We start from the raw sequence: 18,596 nt of genomic DNA on the forward strand, positions 1-18,596 counted from the left end.
TAGAAGAAACAAATAATCCGTTTGGAAATATGACTTCTTGTGTAGTACTCTCTTGTTTATAAGGATACCTTTCTTGAAATCAATTCTAACAAGGCAAAAATATATACATGTGCACTCTGGTTTTCTATCTTAATTAAATTTAAGCAGTCACAACAAAAACATAAGCAGTACAGCATAGTCCTGAGATATTTTCAATGTGTACCCTTACCAAAATCAAACATTATTTTACTTTCACAAACATAATATGACATAGCAATACAATTATCTTTCTCCAAATGGTGCAAAAAATGTTCCCAACTAATATAACTACACAAATTCTACCTCATAATCAATGACATGAAGAGTTTAAAATCATAACAACCTTCTCATGGTAATCTTCAATATCTTTGTCACCTCACTGTATCTTAATATTTTCATGTATTTAAACTACAAAAAGTATTAACATCTTTGTACAAAGATTTAGCCATGAGTAAAAACTATTTAAATGAACACCCCAAGCAGACACCAGTCTGGCTAACAGGAAAAACAATGCTCCTACTTAAGAATAAACCTGCAAGCTACCTTAAAAACTAAACACCAATAACTTGCCTTCAGACAAGATATAAACTAGACACTGGAATTGATGAGGACAGAGTTTATAGTCATTTAGAAGAAAACTCAATTATGGAAACAGAAGTGTAATAAAAGTAAGCCATATGAAACAAAGGATCTTCTGTTGTTAAAGTCATAGTGGAGAACTGTAAAAAGGGGAAGAATCCAAGTATGGCATGGACAGACTACAAAAAAAGCATTTGACAGTATCCCACATCCATGGATAAAAAGAGTGCTTAAAATGTATAAGTTACACCCTACACTGATCGATTATATTACAGCAACCATGAAACAGTGGCAAACCACTTTACATTTAAGCCATAATAAAGGACAAATTATTATTCCAGGGATAAAAAATCAAATGGGGATATTCCAGGGTGACTATCACTGCTGCTTTTTTGTACCCATTAAGCTGTCTACTTAACAGATTAGGTCATGGCTATAATTTGGCTCCCAAAAAGCAGCAAAGTATAAAGATTTCTCATCTTCTTTTTGTAGATGATTTAAAACTATATAGCTCATCAGATGAGGAACTGAAAGCACAACTGTAAGTAGTCAAAACTTTTTCAGATGATATAAGAATGTCATTTGGTCTTAATAAATTTGCAAAAGCAACCTTTAAAGCAGGAAAACTGCAGCACCATGAAAACATCAGTTTGGGACAAGAATGTGATATAAAAGAACTTGAGCAAGAGGGAGTGTATAAATATTTGGGAATTGATGAAGGATCAACAATAAAACATGAACAAAGTTGAATAAAACTCAGTAAGGAATATTTTAGAAGACTTAAATTAATCCTGAAAACAGCATTAACATCTAAGAACAAAGTTCAAGCTATAAACTAATTTGCTCTTCCTGTCTTAACTTACAGTTTTGGAGTGATTGACTGGCCCCAAAAAGTGTTGGATAGATTAGACAGGAAAACAAGAAGGATACTTCATGCTCATCAAATGATTTATAAAAAGCATTGCATACCAAGATTATATACTCCCCATTGCAAAGGAGCTGTGGGCCTCCTTGAAATTTCTTATATGTATAGATCTGCAATCATGGGACTGCATGCATATCTACTGACCTCACAAGATCCAAATATAGCGAAAGTTTTGAAACACGAGGAGAATAAATCTAAGATGACTTCCTTGCTTAGTCTAGCAGAAGCATATCGTCATCAACAGGGAATTGATATCAAACCAAAAGTAGATAAAAATCAGGCAGCAACTGGCTGTGCCAAAAAACAAGAGAAAGAATATAAGGTGAAGGACCAGATGAGAAGGCAAGAAATGAAAATGCATAAATATAGTTGCAAGTACAAAAAACTCTTGGGACAACCTCGTGTTGATCAGGATCAAACACAGGTGTGGTTAAAGAGAGGCAAATTCAACCCAAAAGATGAAAGGTTAATATTGTGGGCTCACGATAGTGGGCTACGTACACATTGGTTTATAAAGTCCATTGAGCATGTGGGAGAAACAGACAAATGTAGGTTTTGTAAAACAGAATTGGAAACAGCTGCACACCTTGCTGCTGGTTGTGACATGCTATTGGCAGAAGGACTGTATACTGATAGGCATGATAATGTGGCAAGACTGCTGCGCTGGGGATTGTGCAAACATTATAATATTGAAGTAGCTGAAAAACACTGGAAACATGAGCCACAAAGCATCATAGAAAATGATGGTCTACATCACATGGGATCAGCCATTACTAACAGTTCAAAAGATAGATGCTAGAAAACTGGATATTGTGGTCCAAGAAAAGAAAACAAAAGTAGTCCTGATTATTGAAATCACTACACCCAATGACTACAGTTCTTGGGTACAGAGACACAAAGTCATAAAATATTGTGAAATGCAGGCAGAGATGAGAGCAATGTGGAAGAAAGATACTCAGACACTGCTAGCAGTAATAGTAGGAGCAACAGGTCTTATAAAAAAGAATCTACAAACATATTTAGATACATTATCAATGCATGTAATTCGATCTGAATTGCAGAAGGAGTCATTACTTGGCACATTGTGGGTGCTGCGGAGAGCACTTCTGGCCAGAATCAATGATTGAAACAATACTAAGTTCATGAACTTTAATCATACTTTGACTTAGGCATGGGGCCCTTTCCCATCATGGTATTAGAAACCCAAAAGAATTGGAGAAATTAAAAAAGAGAAGTGCCTTAAGGGCCCTGACAGCACTATGGGGATCAGGGAAGGCAGAACCACTAACCCCCAGGGATATAATATACTTAAGTGATATAATTGCACTGACATCACTACAGGAATGGGGGGATCTCTACCCAACAGAGCATTCTATTTACACGCTGTAATGGTACTTCAGCTATTATGAGGAGGAATCATGTAAGGGCAGACTGGTCAGGAACGGAGACTGTGATGTGTGCACCCATACTCGTGTGTGTGTGTGTGTGTGTGTGTGTGTGTGTGTGTGTGTGTGTGTGTGTGTGTGTGTGTGTGTGTCTGCATGTGTGTGTGTATTGTTTGCTTGTGTGTGTGTGTGTATGCATGTGTGAGAATGTCAGGGGGAGTGCCACTGCCTAATGAGCAGCAGTTTACTAGTGAGACCTGCATATCACGATAGTGAATGTGATTCAGTGACATAAAAATTGGCCATTAATGAGGTCTTTCCTGTTCACAGCTAACATGTCTCTAAATTGCATATTAGCATGTTGTGGGGGCAGGGCATAATATGACTCATGCTAGGCCCTTTAATGAAGTCCCATGACTAGATTACAGCACGTGTTTCTCCCATACTTTCTTGAGTCCTTATATCCCCAACACAAGGTCACTTGGACAAGTCATTCTGGATATTATACATAAATTATGAAAAGAGTTATGAAAAGAGTTATTCATTAATGAAATCAGTCTTCAATATATCTGCAGCCCAAGTGTCACCATTTAACACCTCTAAATATACAACTGACCTTGAAAATTATCTTTAAATTCCTTTGAAATTCTTTATGGAATCATATCAAAATTGTTTCTAAAATAAGTAACTGTTTATGAAAATTCAGTTCCTGTTATGTTCATCTGTGACCATGCAGGAGAAAATAAGCCAGTAGATAAGCAACCCTACATCACTAACATCGCCTACATTCTAAAAGGAGGCCACCAGCGCACTACTTTGCATGCATTCAGTGAAACAGATATAATCCATCATGCCGAATAGGTGTAGCTTTAACAGATTCTCAAAGTAGTGGCAGATAAGTCATGCTAACAGTGGCAGCTCCAGGATCTTTTTCTTGACAGGTTACAAGAGAGGCACAGTATCTAGCTGATGGGGCACATAGGACATGTAGGGTTGCTGCCTTTTTATGTGGCAACAACTGCATTTCCAGAAACCCTTCCTTTGCCCATTCCCTGCTCACCTGTCTCACTATCACACCCAATTTATGATGTAAAAGCCTACATAATATCAGAGTGAAACACCTTCCTTTGCCTTTTTCCCCAAATCCCAGTTTTAAATGCATCACTTTAGCAATGCATTTCAAATTAAAAGTTATTCCATGGCTGCTTTTTTACAAACTCTTGACATCCTGATTGTGCACATAAACCGAATACTGGAGTTTGTACACTGCTTTCCGGATACCAGGCAAACATTCTGATTTCTAGACAGTCCAGAAAAATACTGGATAGATGGCAAACGCTAAGGACATGTGAAAGCCAAAAAAAAAGTAATACACAAAGCCATTTATGCCTCAGTAGAAAAGAATACGTATCATAAACTCAAATTCAAGAAAGAAAAGTCAGACTAATTTTGGTTTGTGCTTATAATACAGATTTTATGATAGCAGTTATAAAATACTTTAAAAGAAATGCCGCACATTTTGCCAGCATTCAAGATAAAGCAGACATGTTCCCATTACAGACACAGGTGAATTGCTAAATGTCTGAGAAATGTTCTTTGAACCTGAAACTCTTAAGTGCAAGATATCTGGGCAAAGCCAAAAACAGTGGGCTGAAAAGGCTCAAAATCAGGGACACATTTAAGCATTCTCTTATAAACTTAGAAATTTGACAGAATAACAGGTTTTGACTTGACATGCATTTTCTGAAGGATATGACATCTGAAACTCAAATATGTCATTATTTAGTCACTTCAATCTTCAATGATTTGACAGAAAACCACACATTTTATAAGAAACAGTCGAAAAATATGTGTAAAAATCTGGACTCCTGAAAGGTATGGCATGAGCAGTCAATTAACAACTCTTCGATTACAATGATAGCTCTGATACTTCAGGAGGAATGTGAGTGAAGATCTGGCAGCACTTAGAGTAAAACACTGGAAGCACTAAAAACATGCAGTTTATTTTGTTTAACATTTGCAACTACTATTAAGAGGTAAGAGCTGCACTGAGAACACAAATCAGAGTAACCCGTACAAACAAAAATGGAAATGAAAATTGATTCCAGAAGCTGAGCAAGAAATCTGTGGCTCGTGGTATTGTCATTCTACTTACACGGAAGTTAAAAAATTACTTCCTTGCATCTAGCATGATTCATATAAAGGGGGTTTGAAACCGATTCTGGGAAGAAGACTTCCAAGATCACGTATTTACAAGTCCATTGAAATATAACCACTTAATTATTCTAATGCATCAGAATAGAGTACAAAGAAATAAAGAAAATATTGAGATACAGTGGCAACCATAAACAAACACAATGTCAGTTTTTCAGCCCTCTCCAAGGTAAACAGCAATGGGAAACAACAAAAAAAGTGCTCTCTTTCTGTTTTGCTGTAATAACACCAATAGAAATGCATTAGATTGGAATGTTTTGGGGTAGCTGTACCTCTCAACTTATTTGGTAAAAAAGTCTGGATAAAGCCAAAATAATGGGACGGGCACAATTAAGAAACATTTATAAATGTTACTCTAATTTTCTTAATAAGTTCATAGAATAGCAGGTTTTCATCAATATGCATTTTTTGAACAATAAAAAATATAAACCTTTAATGATGGGGATTAAAGATCATTTAGAAGTAAAAACTCTAATGCCTGTTCTTATTGACTGACTATAATCATAAATGATATACCAAAATATCAAAGCATTTATGAGGGAGCCACTCTGGTGGCATAGAGGGATAAAACCCTAACAACAACCCAGTTAACCCATTTTTGATTAGTGGCTCAGGTGACAGACTGAGAGACAGGGAAGCTTAGGTGTTCCCACTGCAGGTGGGCTGGTGTTTGTCGATGATCCTCCCTTAGGAGAGTTGTGGTTCAAAGGAGTTGCCCTTTGAACATAAGCAATGTGTGTGAGAGGTGGGGCAGTGAAGTGGGTGAGACATATAAAGACCCCCTCTCAGGATGGAAATAGAGATGGCCAAACCCCTAGGAGGCCCTTAGTATCCATGGCTGGCCCAGGAATACCTGGGCATGTCAATGGGGTAGGGAAAAGCTGGTAGACATGGCATGGACATGGTGCACTTGGGCCTGGCCAGCGATATCACATCCCAAGAAGGACCAAAAAAATTAAAAGAAAAAAATATCCTGGTAGGGTAAGTATATGAAGCTAAATCAGGGCCATTAAGCAGAAAATAGGGACAGTTGACAGGTGTGGCTAACACTCAGAAAGGAATGGCTGGGCCCTGTAACCCATTCCTGGATTTGGATACTTATTTGGAAGTGCAGGATTTTATATAATGCAGTTATAATTTTCTGAATGTTATGACAACTGTCTAAGAACAAATCTCAGCAAAAGACTTTAAGAATTTTTAGTTTTATTTACTGAGAAGTAAAACTACAAATCCTTAGATTTTTTTTCATGTGGCTTCAAGACAGGTTGAGATGGCTTGATGTTACTGTAACATCCACAAAATGGACAAACAAAAGAATTAAAGAAACAGTAGCCATAGTAGATCTTCCATCTATAAATTATGTAACACTAGACTACCTCTCATGAGGGAAAACAAATGGGCAAACTGTGGATTGTTTACTAATAACTAGGAAAGGAGCTCACAGCATGGATATAAGATTACTTTATACTTCTTCTTTCAGCTTTTCCCAGTTAGGGGCCGCCACAGTGGATCACCTCTCCACTCATGTCTAGCAGTGGAGTTTTACAGTGTCATGTTGCCAGCCCAGTGCCCAACCTTCCACAGAAGGCACACGCACGCACTCACACCTAGGTCCAATTTAGAGTGTTGAATCCACCTACAGCATGTCTTTGGGAGGAAACTGGAGCACCTGGAAAAAACCCATGCGACCACAGGGAGAACATGCAGACTCCACACAGAAGGCATCCCAGCCAGGGATCAAACCAGAGAACCTCTTGCAGTGAGGCAGCAACCCTAACCACTGCATCACCATGGCCGCTTAAGATTACTTTATACTTATAAAAAGTTATTTTGATGGCAAGTATCCCATTACTTATTTGGTTGCAACATAATATTGTTATTTTACACTATTTCTTTGGGGAAAAGTTATCTAGCAGTTCTAATATAAAAGGTATGGCAATGTATTTTACCACACACACACATCTCTATAAACATTACACATTGTGTATATGCTCAAACAAGAAACAAATCAAATTGCAAAAGTTCAGGGCCCCAGGGTGGCAAGTCAAGCAATAACCCATGTCACCCCTACTAAAAAAAAAAAAAAAAAAAAACTTCAATAATCATCAGGCAATATAAGTAGGGATAGGTTAGCCTCGTTATTGCTAAACTGTATGAATTTTTGTAATCTGAAATAAACTTAGATGTTGTGCTGTGCCATCACTGTGCGTGCGCGCACACACACACACACACACACACACACACACACACACACACACACACACACACACACACACACACCCATATACACATATATGTATGAACAAGCATACCGCTGCATTTATGCACACATGCACTCACCACACTTACCCACACACACACACACACACATATGCATGCATCCTTATACATATGCATGCACACAAACATATAAATGCATAAGCCTCACTCTTTTTCACATCTTCACATTAGATATGCTGGGAAACTATACTGCACACTTCAGCATGCACCACATATACTTTTATTACACAGTTTATCTCAATAATCTTATTGACACAAACTGCACAGAGATTGCAAAACAGGTAAAAAACACACTCTCCAAAGCCAAGAACACAACATCCATGGGACCAGACAACATCCCAGACTGCATTCTACATGAACTACAAAATTAACTGGCACCCCACCTAAGTGCCATGTTCAATCATAGCCTCGCCTCAGGCTTTGTGCCCATTGAATGGGAACAGTGACGGTTATCCCACTCCATAAAGGGGGAGCTACCATGGATCCCAGGAACTACCACCCCATTAGCCTGATGAGCCTAGTCTGCTGGGCTATGGAACGTATCATCATGGAACTTATAAACAATGACACCGGTAATCTCCAAACTCTGGACCCCACCCAGTTTGGGTTTGTAAAAGGCAGATCATGTCTCCTAAACTTGATAGACTTCTTTGAAGTGGTCAAGAAAGCCACAGATGAGGGTAAGGTGGTTCACACAGCCTATCTGGATCTCGCCAAAGCTTTTGACATCATCCCTTACTCTAGAATTACAGATAAACTCAATAAACTAGGTATAAATCCCTATGTCACAATATGAGCTGCCAACTGGCTCACTGACAGAACCCACACTGTGAAAGTAGCAGACTCCAACTCTGACTTCAGACCAGTGACAAGTGGAGTACCACAGAGTTTAGTCCTGTGTCCTCTCTGGTTTGGTAGCTACTTTTCTGAAGTACAGGCTAACACAGAAGGTCTTTGGCTAATGAAGTTCACAGATGACTGCAAACTAGGAGCCATAATCAAAACTCCTACTGATGTGGACATCCTACAAAAGGGCCTCACTGAGCAGATGCTTGGTGTCAAAGCCATGGCCTCAAGCTCAGTAACAAAAAGTGCACTGTCATCCCTTTTGGTAAAAACTCTGTACCCATGAACTACCACATAGGTGAGAGTCTACTTAACACCAAAAGTGTGATAAGAGACCATGGGACACAGTTGGACAGTAGTCTCTCCTTTGATAATTACATCACCACAGTAGTCAGGAAATCCTTCTATGTGGCACACCTCATCACAAATGGTTTCTCATCCAGAGAAAAAAGAGGTCATCGTTCCCCTCTACTCATCACTCATTAGACCCATTATAGAGTACAGTGCCCCATTTGGTATGTACCTCACAAGACATCTACAACTGGGAAGGCCGCAGAAATACCTCACAAAGAGGATTACCGACCTCAAACAGATGCCCTACGCAGACCGTCTCAAAAAACTCAAGCTTTACTCCGTTGCATATCGCCTACTCAGAGGCAATCTCTGCTTAACATACAAAGCTATGTCAAACCCAGAGCTGTTGGACATGCTCCACTTAAAGAAATCCCAATCCCTCTGAGCTACATGCTCTATGGACCTAAACCTTGTCACCACAATAAACAGAACATGCTGGAGGGATAGATTCCTGTCCCAGATACTTCCCATACTCTGGAACAAACTAGCTATCTATATCAAACAAAGCTCCTCATTAGCACTCTTCAAGAAAAATCTTGGTGATTGGATGGGAGATAGGAAATTCACCCCGGCGATCACTTCTGTGGCTCTGCTCGACAGGGGCACAGGAAAATAATTTTCTTGGTAGTGAAAGCCAGGGTAACTTTTTGGCTAGGCTTATATAGGCCTTAGGGCCAGTAGCCTAGTACTTACCTATGATCCTAGGAAAAGTGTGACCATAATATAATAGAATAAGCATACAATATGCTTATTCTGTTTCATTGTGATCATACCTTTATATTAGAACGTATGAGCAAAAAAAGACATCTAAAAAATGTAAATGAGGGTAACCAACAATTTCTTCATCTATAATGTCAAGAGAACAGCTTATTTATTTGTATAAATTCCATTAAGGTTGAGAAATAAATGGTAAAATTGTGACCATTATGAGACAGAATAAGCCTACAATATCCATATTCTGTTTAATATGGTCACACTTTTTATACAAACCTAGCCCCAGGATTCACAAAACTCCATGCAAGAATAAGACTATTCTTGTATGGAGTGGTTCGTGTCCGTTTAGAATAGCAGCGCATCTTGCATATGCATGAAGGAGTGCTGCTGTGTAATCTGAATTGACATGAACCATGAATGAGTGCAAGGGGTGAGTGCCAGCAGTGCCTTCCCATGTAACATGCCCCCTTTGCTCAGAAAGTGCAGTACGGAACTCTGTGACATAGACAAGTGGCAATATATATATATTAGAGCCTGGCTCTAATACTATATACTAAACCAGTGCCTGCAGACACTGACATGTAAGTAGCAAACATTTCAGTGTCCGCAGACACTGAAATAAATGAAAACAAAACAAAACATAAACACACCTAGAAGACAACAGCCTTCAAGTGCACACCTCGAATGTATGCAGTCTTGCCCTATATGCATGGAAGCAGTAGAGCAAGAGGAAAGCAATAAAAATACAAAAATGTTTTTTTTTTTCATTAAATAAAGCTGAAATTTAAGCAGTACGCAGCTTGTTTGTGTGGCACGCCACTATGCTTAGTCTGGCTGAAATCCTGAAAATGACAGGCAAGTGCTACTGTGATAGACAATGTCATCAAGCTGCTGTAGTGTAGTGGTACTGCCATGGTTAACATGTAGAACATGCTGGGTTCAAATTTCCCCCTCTGCCAATTTGTTTTATAAACTTTTAAGGAATTCGAATGATAGATGCCAATCATATAGCTCACATATAGCACAGTAGGGGTGGGAATATGTAAAATATAAATCTAAAAAATACTTTATAAATTTAATGCAAAAAAATCCTTTATAAATTTAATGTAAAAAAAAATAGATTGAAGCAATACTTTGCTAGTGTAAGCATTGATTAACGGCTTTCAGCTGTACTTATCTGGTTTAAGCATTGCTATGCAGATTTGTACGGAGCTAAGCATAGTTCAGCATATTAAAACTGGCCAATCAAGAAAAAGTGCAGGAAAACTGCCCTATTTAAACTGCACAGGTGAAAATACAGCCATAACCATTTGGGATTGCTCACATCAGGACCAAAATGTCTGGTGTAGGTGAAGGTGTTCGCTTCTGAGTGCAACGTTGGGGCATCCAGGAGTTCAGGTTCATGGTTGGGCTCCTAGTAAAAAAAATGACAACAGGCTGCTGCAGTGCCAGTACCAGGGCTCCAAGTACAAAGCGGAGACCTGGGGCCAGCTTGTATGCAATCTCACCAGTGCCACTGACATATCCCAGACTGGTGAGCAGGTACGTCACCACCATAATGACCTGAAGCAGAGGAGGGGTGACTCTTGGACCAGTGGATCCAGGAAACCCAAGTGCAGGATGTCCCACATGTCTGTAAGTATGCAGTCTTATGTATCTCTAAATAATTATGGAAACATGTCAACTTGTGACTGTGCAGGTGTGATTAATGTATCATGTCTCCCCATACAGCTGCTGCAGAGAGGTCCCAGAATGTTGAGGCTCGTGCCCAGCAACTGACCCAGCTGCATCGGCATTATGATGAGTACAGAATACCTCCTAATACTAGCAGTAAAAAATCAAAAATATAGTAATGGTAGTACTGCCAGTATATATAAAATTGTGCTGTAAAAGTTAGGAATAAATGCCTGTGTCAGGCTGCCTGCATTACAACGGAGTATTTCCAGCTGCAGTGTAATACAGATGTCAGTAGCAAACAAGGTACAATATGCAGGAGAGGAATATTAGAATATGTATGAGTGCGTCTATGTGAACCTGCCAAGAAAGTGCCATGTCAGGGCTACTGTAACACTTAGAAATGAAAAGCATTCCCCTGTGCAGATCATGCAGGAATAGTAATTGTGCATTTCTAAGTTGTACACAGATATGTATGTCAAAACTAATAAATGTGATCCCAAACACTGGTGTGTGTCATCTCACTTGTACCTGAAAAATAGAAATGCGTATGTCTTGCAGAATGCATTAACTAAGGTGAACTGATTTAGCACTGCTTGTCTGCATACTTTAGAATGAGCATGTCAAATAACTGAAAAAAACAACACTATATATTCCCATCAGAATGTGTTTTACTTGTTCGTTTGCCAGCATTGTCCTGTGTTAACCTTTCAATTTCAGCTGTATGTAGCTGTGAATATACTGAAAAATGTATAAGGCTGACAGGTGCAGACTTAAAACCTGCACTGTGTACTCAGGAATCTGAATTGCAGTATGTAGTTGTAAAACAGTCAAATGTGCAATCCAGCCAATGTGCACATGTTTCTCAAACACTGACACCAATGTCTATTGTGTATGCATAATTTGTACTGAAAATGGGAAAAAAATAATGTAACATGTGATAATAAAAGTACTGTGAACAAAAATATGTACTACATAGAAATGTTACAAGCAACAACCAACACCTCCCCAGTAGCTCAGTCTGATAAAGACTAGGCCTGCAGTTCAATTTTGCATACACACCACGGTTCAAATCCAGGGACCTCCACTAAAATGTCAGTCTGGTTCTACAGTAGTAAACTGCAATCTGAATAGAAAAAGTAATGTACTGCAACACATACATTTTCCACACAGGTAAAGAAATCTGAATAGAAATACTAGTATGATGTGTATAATTATGAAAGGTGTACAATTGCTGTGTTTATCAGCCCCAGTCCTACAAATAGATGCAAGCTAGACATCCACACTCTGCAGTCTGGCTCAGACAAGCCCCTCAAGTGTCATGCTGTCACAGATAGTTTCCCCAGTTGCCAAGAAACCCACACACAGAGAATGTCACAGTAGATGTATGTCAAAGTCACAACACGCACTCCAGGGCCTGCAACTAATACTTGGATATGAAATATGTATAGACACAGCAATATTATGTGCACACAGTTCATCTGCACAGGGCCCACAGGTAAAGAAATTGGTAAAGAAACAGGTATGATGTGTATAACTAAAATAAGGGTACAAATGGTCTGCTGATATCTACAGCCGTTGGTATGCTGTAGCAGCCCCATGGCCAGGTAGAATGTAAGTGTGGTCAGAATGTAGAGTAGTGAATAGTAGTGTACTAACAAATATACTTGATAGCAGTTGTCAATTGAATCTGTTCCATCCCCCCACCACTCAACTGATCCAACCATCACATTGAAACCAACATTGGTATGTTCCTAAACAAACCTCTCCTGCTGGGCCCATTGTTCCATTTGGTTTATCATTGTATAAACTGTGTGCGTACTAATATTCCCTGTTGAATAACCATTGTTATTGCCTGCCTGACATACAAGTAAGTGGCATGCTGTTGCAACTCTGAATGCCATTCCATATATGCATGGGTTCTGTTTGCCCTGGCACTTTTATCATTGCACTGTCTTGGGTAAATGGGAATATGCTATTTTGACTTTGTGCATGACTAACCAATATTCATTGTTAATTTCCACACCATAGCACATATGAGAAGGCAGATCTCAGAGGATCTGATTCTCCCACCCCACCTGGCTGAGGCACCAACCCAGACCTCCCTCATCTGCTGGTACTGCACCACCCTCGGGTGAAACCGCTGCAGGGTATGGGGCTTGCCCCCCCCTTGCAAGTGGGTGTGGTGAGGATGTTGTCACCCAGGACAACGTCTGTGGCATGGTGTGCAGTGTTCTGCAGTCAGAGCTGGATAACTGCCTGCACCAGGTGGAGGCAGGCTGGCACAGCTAGAGGGGCAGGTGGCCCCTCCAGCCCAGCCCCCAGCACAGCCACCTTCGGGGCTGAGAAGAAGTATTTGTGACTGCCATCGGATGGGGACATCAGTGCCACTACTACCATCTGGGGGGCTCATGAGCCTCCTATTCCCAACCACCCTCCCTGTCAAGGTGTTTATCCCCACATGTGTCATACACCACCCTTGTCTGCTGTCTTGTCTGTTTGCAAATGCAACCTCTCCTACCAAACCTCCCTCACCAAACTTACCTATAATCCTTCCTTAAAATCCCACTCTCACCTTAAAAAAAGGGCATCTGTCCCAAAAAAAAATCACGTGCCATACATATCTCTGCATTTCACCCAAAGACATGTACCCATCACGCAATCTAGCCCTACCAATCATCCGTATTGTATGATGCCCACACACCTCCCTGCATTGTGTGAGGCTCCAGATTCTAAATTACCCACATTGAAAGCAGCTCTTGCTGCCAAAGAAATGCAAAGCTATGGTCATTTCCTACACCTGTCCTGCACATCCCTACCTATTTCTCCTCTTGTTTTTCCCCTCTGCTTGTCCCACTTTCACCACTTTCCTATCTCCCTTTTTTTCTTTTCTTTATTTGAAATTAGCGTGGGTTTAAGCGGCCGTAAGCAGGTGAAGAAAAGCTGAGCTCACTTAAGTGTCATTTAGCTCCGTGCAAACCCATTCATCCCTGCTTACAACTGCTTTAAAGTGCCTTAATCACTCTGTCTCTAACAGCCCATGTTCGGCCCCACAACAGAATAATCAGCCCTTGCAAGTCTCAAACACAGAACCCTGCAGACTAGAGACAAAATGATTTACCACTAAGCCATTTGAGAGGCAAATAAACTTGATGTTTTCTTAAACATATCATGCAGCACAGTCATTCAACAGTAGGGAAAATGTATTAATACATGTAGATGCATATATATATATATATATATATATATATATATATATATAAATAATACAGAATGTATATACGTATATAGATATATATAAAAAATATATATAAATGTGTATTGTGTTTGCACACTGGATCCACACTCTGAACCTCTCACTGCAAAACATCTGACCAAAGGCACTATTAATGGGGGTGAAGCGGCCCAAAATAAGTATCTCTTGCAATTATTGACATCATCCCCTCCTCCACAGCTGAACAGATCTGCATTGCAACACAATAACCAAGACTTGCAAGTCTCAAACCCAGGACCCTGCGCAACATAGCCACAACAAGTTAACAGTAAGCCATCTCAGCTGTAAGATGTCAGGATGATGTCACTAACATATCATGCAGAACAATCTGCCTACCATAGGGAATGTACAATGTGGAAGCAGTAAACATTCCAGTGATACATATATACACACACACACACACACACACACACACACACATATATGTGTGTGTGTGTGTGTGTGTGTGTGTGTATACACATACATACACATATAAATATATTACTACATATAGATATGTATAGGAAGACACATATTTAGAGGGTGCACATTATATCGAACAGCCAGTATTCCTACAGTTGCCACCTTTTAAAATGGACAGTGTTTGATTCTCTCATACAAAAGACAATTATTGCATGAAACATATACCCACAGACAATGAAAAGGACATGACACCACACACAAGTTTGCATACATAGAAATGTTTATTTGTGTACTATATCAGCTGCATATGCCATTTTGTAATAACAGTTAGGTGTTTGAAATACATAATAGCTGAGTAATGCAACTCTCAAACAAAACATTTGATACAGTAATCTGAAAACATATCATATGCTGCTGTCCAGGCTAAGGCCTTCAAGAGTACAACAGTAAAAAAAACACTTGCCTTGAAGATAAGAACCAATCAACACTTATTAATTACAGATGTAGTTCAGCAGCCTCCAATTACACTCTGTACTCAACCCCTAGGGGGAAAAGAATTAAGCTGTCACAATGAAAATGTACCTGTTACATAACAATGCTTAACTTAATACATCACTATCACACTGACAAACAGAACTGTCTGTAAGACAGTAATCTTTAGCCCACTACTGTTTCCATGGTGAAATGTATGAAAATGTACAGCCATATACCTTAATGTGTCTTACTACTGATATACCTCACATATTTTAACAGCCTAGGTTAAAAACAATTCATACCCCTCCCTCATAAAATGTCTTACAAGGGCATATAACAGTGTTTTACATACACTGACCTCTGGACTGTACAAGGTCACACACATTTTGTCCAGCTGTAGCCCTCATATATATGGATCCTACCCCACAATTTGTGTGGGTGTCCACATCACTGGAATGATTGCAGGAATGTCAGCACAAAATAATGATAGGCCACTACTTAACAACTTCTTACTGCATGGCATATGGACAAAGCCTGGTATATAGGTGAAGGACAGAGGTTGGAACACAGGGCCATATTTGCAATATTGCTGTTATACACTGTGAAAGTTTCTGGTGTTACATGATTGCTTGCAACATACCCTTACTCAGGAATATCAAGTCAGAAACACAAATGGATGTTGCCATCTACTAATAGCACTCAACAAAGAGAATGCCACTGATATGTCAGAGAAAAGACCTGTGTGATGAAAGGACAAATTATAGCAGCCAATCCACTGGGCATCATGTAGACAGGCTCACAGTTGAGAGCTATACAGACAGACTGCATTCCATGCAAAACTAGCATGTACACAAACCTTGTAAAACTAGTGGCATTCAATGCATGTAACAGCAATACTCACACTGTCTGTAGGTCTGGAACCTTATACAAACATATAATTGGCCTGTGACTATAAGTCCTGCTGTAAGAGGTTTTGCTACCTGCTGTCTGTAACACTGCTGCCCACACACAGGAAAGATATCTTCCATACAGGAAAGGTAAAGGGACAATGCCCACATGATGTAGTCATTTATAGTAGTGAGTTGTCATGACACTGGTAATTAGAAGTACTACACAGCTGGCTGCATGCAATTGGCAAGTGGTTAACACCGATTGGTGCAGAGGTCATGACTTGATCATGAGCATCACCTCCAGAATCCATGCTGCAACCTATTCAAACCAGCTCAATCCCTGTAGTGGAGAGAGAGAGAGAGAGAAATACTACAAACTAAAACAAAATAAAAAAAAACAAGGGACATATACAAATGTACATAGAAGAGAGCACAATACTAAACATGTATGCATGTAACTGAATGCATTACTTGGTCTGTAATAATGGGATAGATGATGTGGAAAGATTTATATGTGCCATCAAGACTTGTTGCTGTAATGATGTCCTGCTGAACAATTGCAATGGACATAGCATCTGGCCCTGTGGGCAGCGGGCCATACCTGTCAACTGTGTAGATCTGCACAGAATGACAAGATGTAAGCCATCATAGTGTGTGTTCTGTACCTCAAGACATCTATATTAGTGTGGCAAATATCTGAAGGTAAAAGTAATGAAGTCATAATAGACACATGAGTTTCAGACCCCACCACCTTCAGGACAGTCATGTTAATGTGAAATGTATCATGCACAAACTTCATAGGTTTGTAATAGGCTTACCCACAATCTGGCCTTGTATATGACCACCTAATGTTAGGCTATGTCCACGTGTGACACTCTTCTGTATTGTAGCAAGGCAGAACAGTGCAGCTGTGGAGAAGGAGTTTTAGAGAGTGTGGTCCTGATGTCTCAATGCACTCCATACACACACACACACACACACACATATATATATATATATATATATATATATATATATATATATATATATATATATATATTGGGTTTCTATCTAATGGCCGAAGTGACAGAATGCCGAATTACACATTACCGAGACCGGTGTGCTGAATGTACACATTGTCGATTATTTAAGCAGCCAAATAACACTATGCCAAAGCACACTACAGTGGGGAAAGGGAATTTATGTGTTTCCCTACTGTAGTGTGGTCTTGGGGTTGGTATATTTAAGTAGGGGGGTGTGCAAGTGGGGGGGGGGTGAAGCCCTGCTGCAAAATATTTCTTTTTAACTACTTACATATACCAACTCAGAGACCGCACTACAGTGGGGAAACACATAAATTCCCTTTCCCCACTGTAGTGTGCTTCGGCATAGTGTTATTCAGCTGTTTAAATAATCGGCAATGTGTACATTCTGCACACCGGTCTTGGTAATGTATAATTCGGCATTCCGTCACTGCAGCCATTAGATAGGAACCTATATATATATATATATATATATATATATATATATATATATATATATATATATAAATAGTGGGAGATGTAGCCTTACGTCACCATTGCATATACCATGGCAAACAGTGCAGACAGTCATTTATGTGACGAGGAAGTATGGGACAACATTAATGCAGAAAATAAACAGATGGCCATCCAAGACAGATGATGACACGTTGCAAACTGGTCATGGAGGCTGTCTAGAAACATGCCGCAACACTGAGGGAGTTGGAGAAATGTCTAGCAAGTACTGGCTGTGCAGTACATGCGTCGACAATTGTCTGGACTCTGCATAAATGTGGCCTATGGGTTAGAGTAATCAGATGGGAAAGTTCCACAGGAAACATCATCCAGGGCTTTCTACAGGTAGCATATGCATAAAATCAAAAGTCCCCCAAAGGAATCTGTTGCAATGTGTAATGGTGTACCAAGACCAAGTCCAAAACCTACAGACAGTATTAATAAAGATGCATGTGCTGCACAAGCAACACCTAACTCGACCTCAGGCCCACCATCCCCATCTGTACCTTGCTGGTGCCAGTGTATGACTGTATGTTTTCCATTTATTAGCAGGAACTAGCGCAGTACACATGGTGTTCTGAATTTGGGACACTGAAAAATGACAGTCATGTGTGGCCGATAGTTGTCAAGCATCTGCAAAAAGGCTGCGGATGGGGAGGGGTGTCATCCTGAAACACAAAAGTGAACTGAAGCAGACATCCAAAGTTCACTAAGAATGGCTGTATCCGCACACAGTCAAGGTTGTGAATTGTGGCAGATATAACCCTGACTTCACAGCAATAGTAAAGGAACTGTGTGACCTCTAAGGGCTGTGCACATGAGTTGACCTTGCAATCTGGCAGAGTTGGGGGACATTTGAAGGGTGGAGTGACCAAATACTGGCAAGTGCAGATGGATCATGCTAGTATACCCCTTCCAGGAATAGTGACTGCTGTAGTACACTTAACAGTTGATGCAACAAACCATCATGTTAAGGGTGTGCGCACTTATGCACCCACATATTGTATGCATCTCAATCAGCATCTGCACAACTAATACATTTGTTTGATGTTG

At 39.8% G+C, this 18,596-nt stretch overlaps 1 protein-coding gene across 1 annotated transcript in view; it reads right to left on the reverse strand.

Annotated features, from left to right (window-relative positions):
• The window catches only part of LOC122792414 (xanthine dehydrogenase/oxidase-like), a 1,368,088-nt gene that overhangs the window by 150,390 nt on the left and 1,199,102 nt on the right, over window positions 1-18,596 (reverse strand). The gene's annotated exons all lie outside the window — the stretch shown is intronic.

This window comes from Protopterus annectens, chromosome 1.part2 (genome assembly GCF_019279795.1).
Source record: "Protopterus annectens isolate FY-2018-M chromosome 1.part2, PAN1.0, whole genome shotgun sequence".
Classification (NCBI taxonomy): domain Eukaryota; kingdom Metazoa; phylum Chordata; order Ceratodontiformes; family Protopteridae; genus Protopterus; species Protopterus annectens.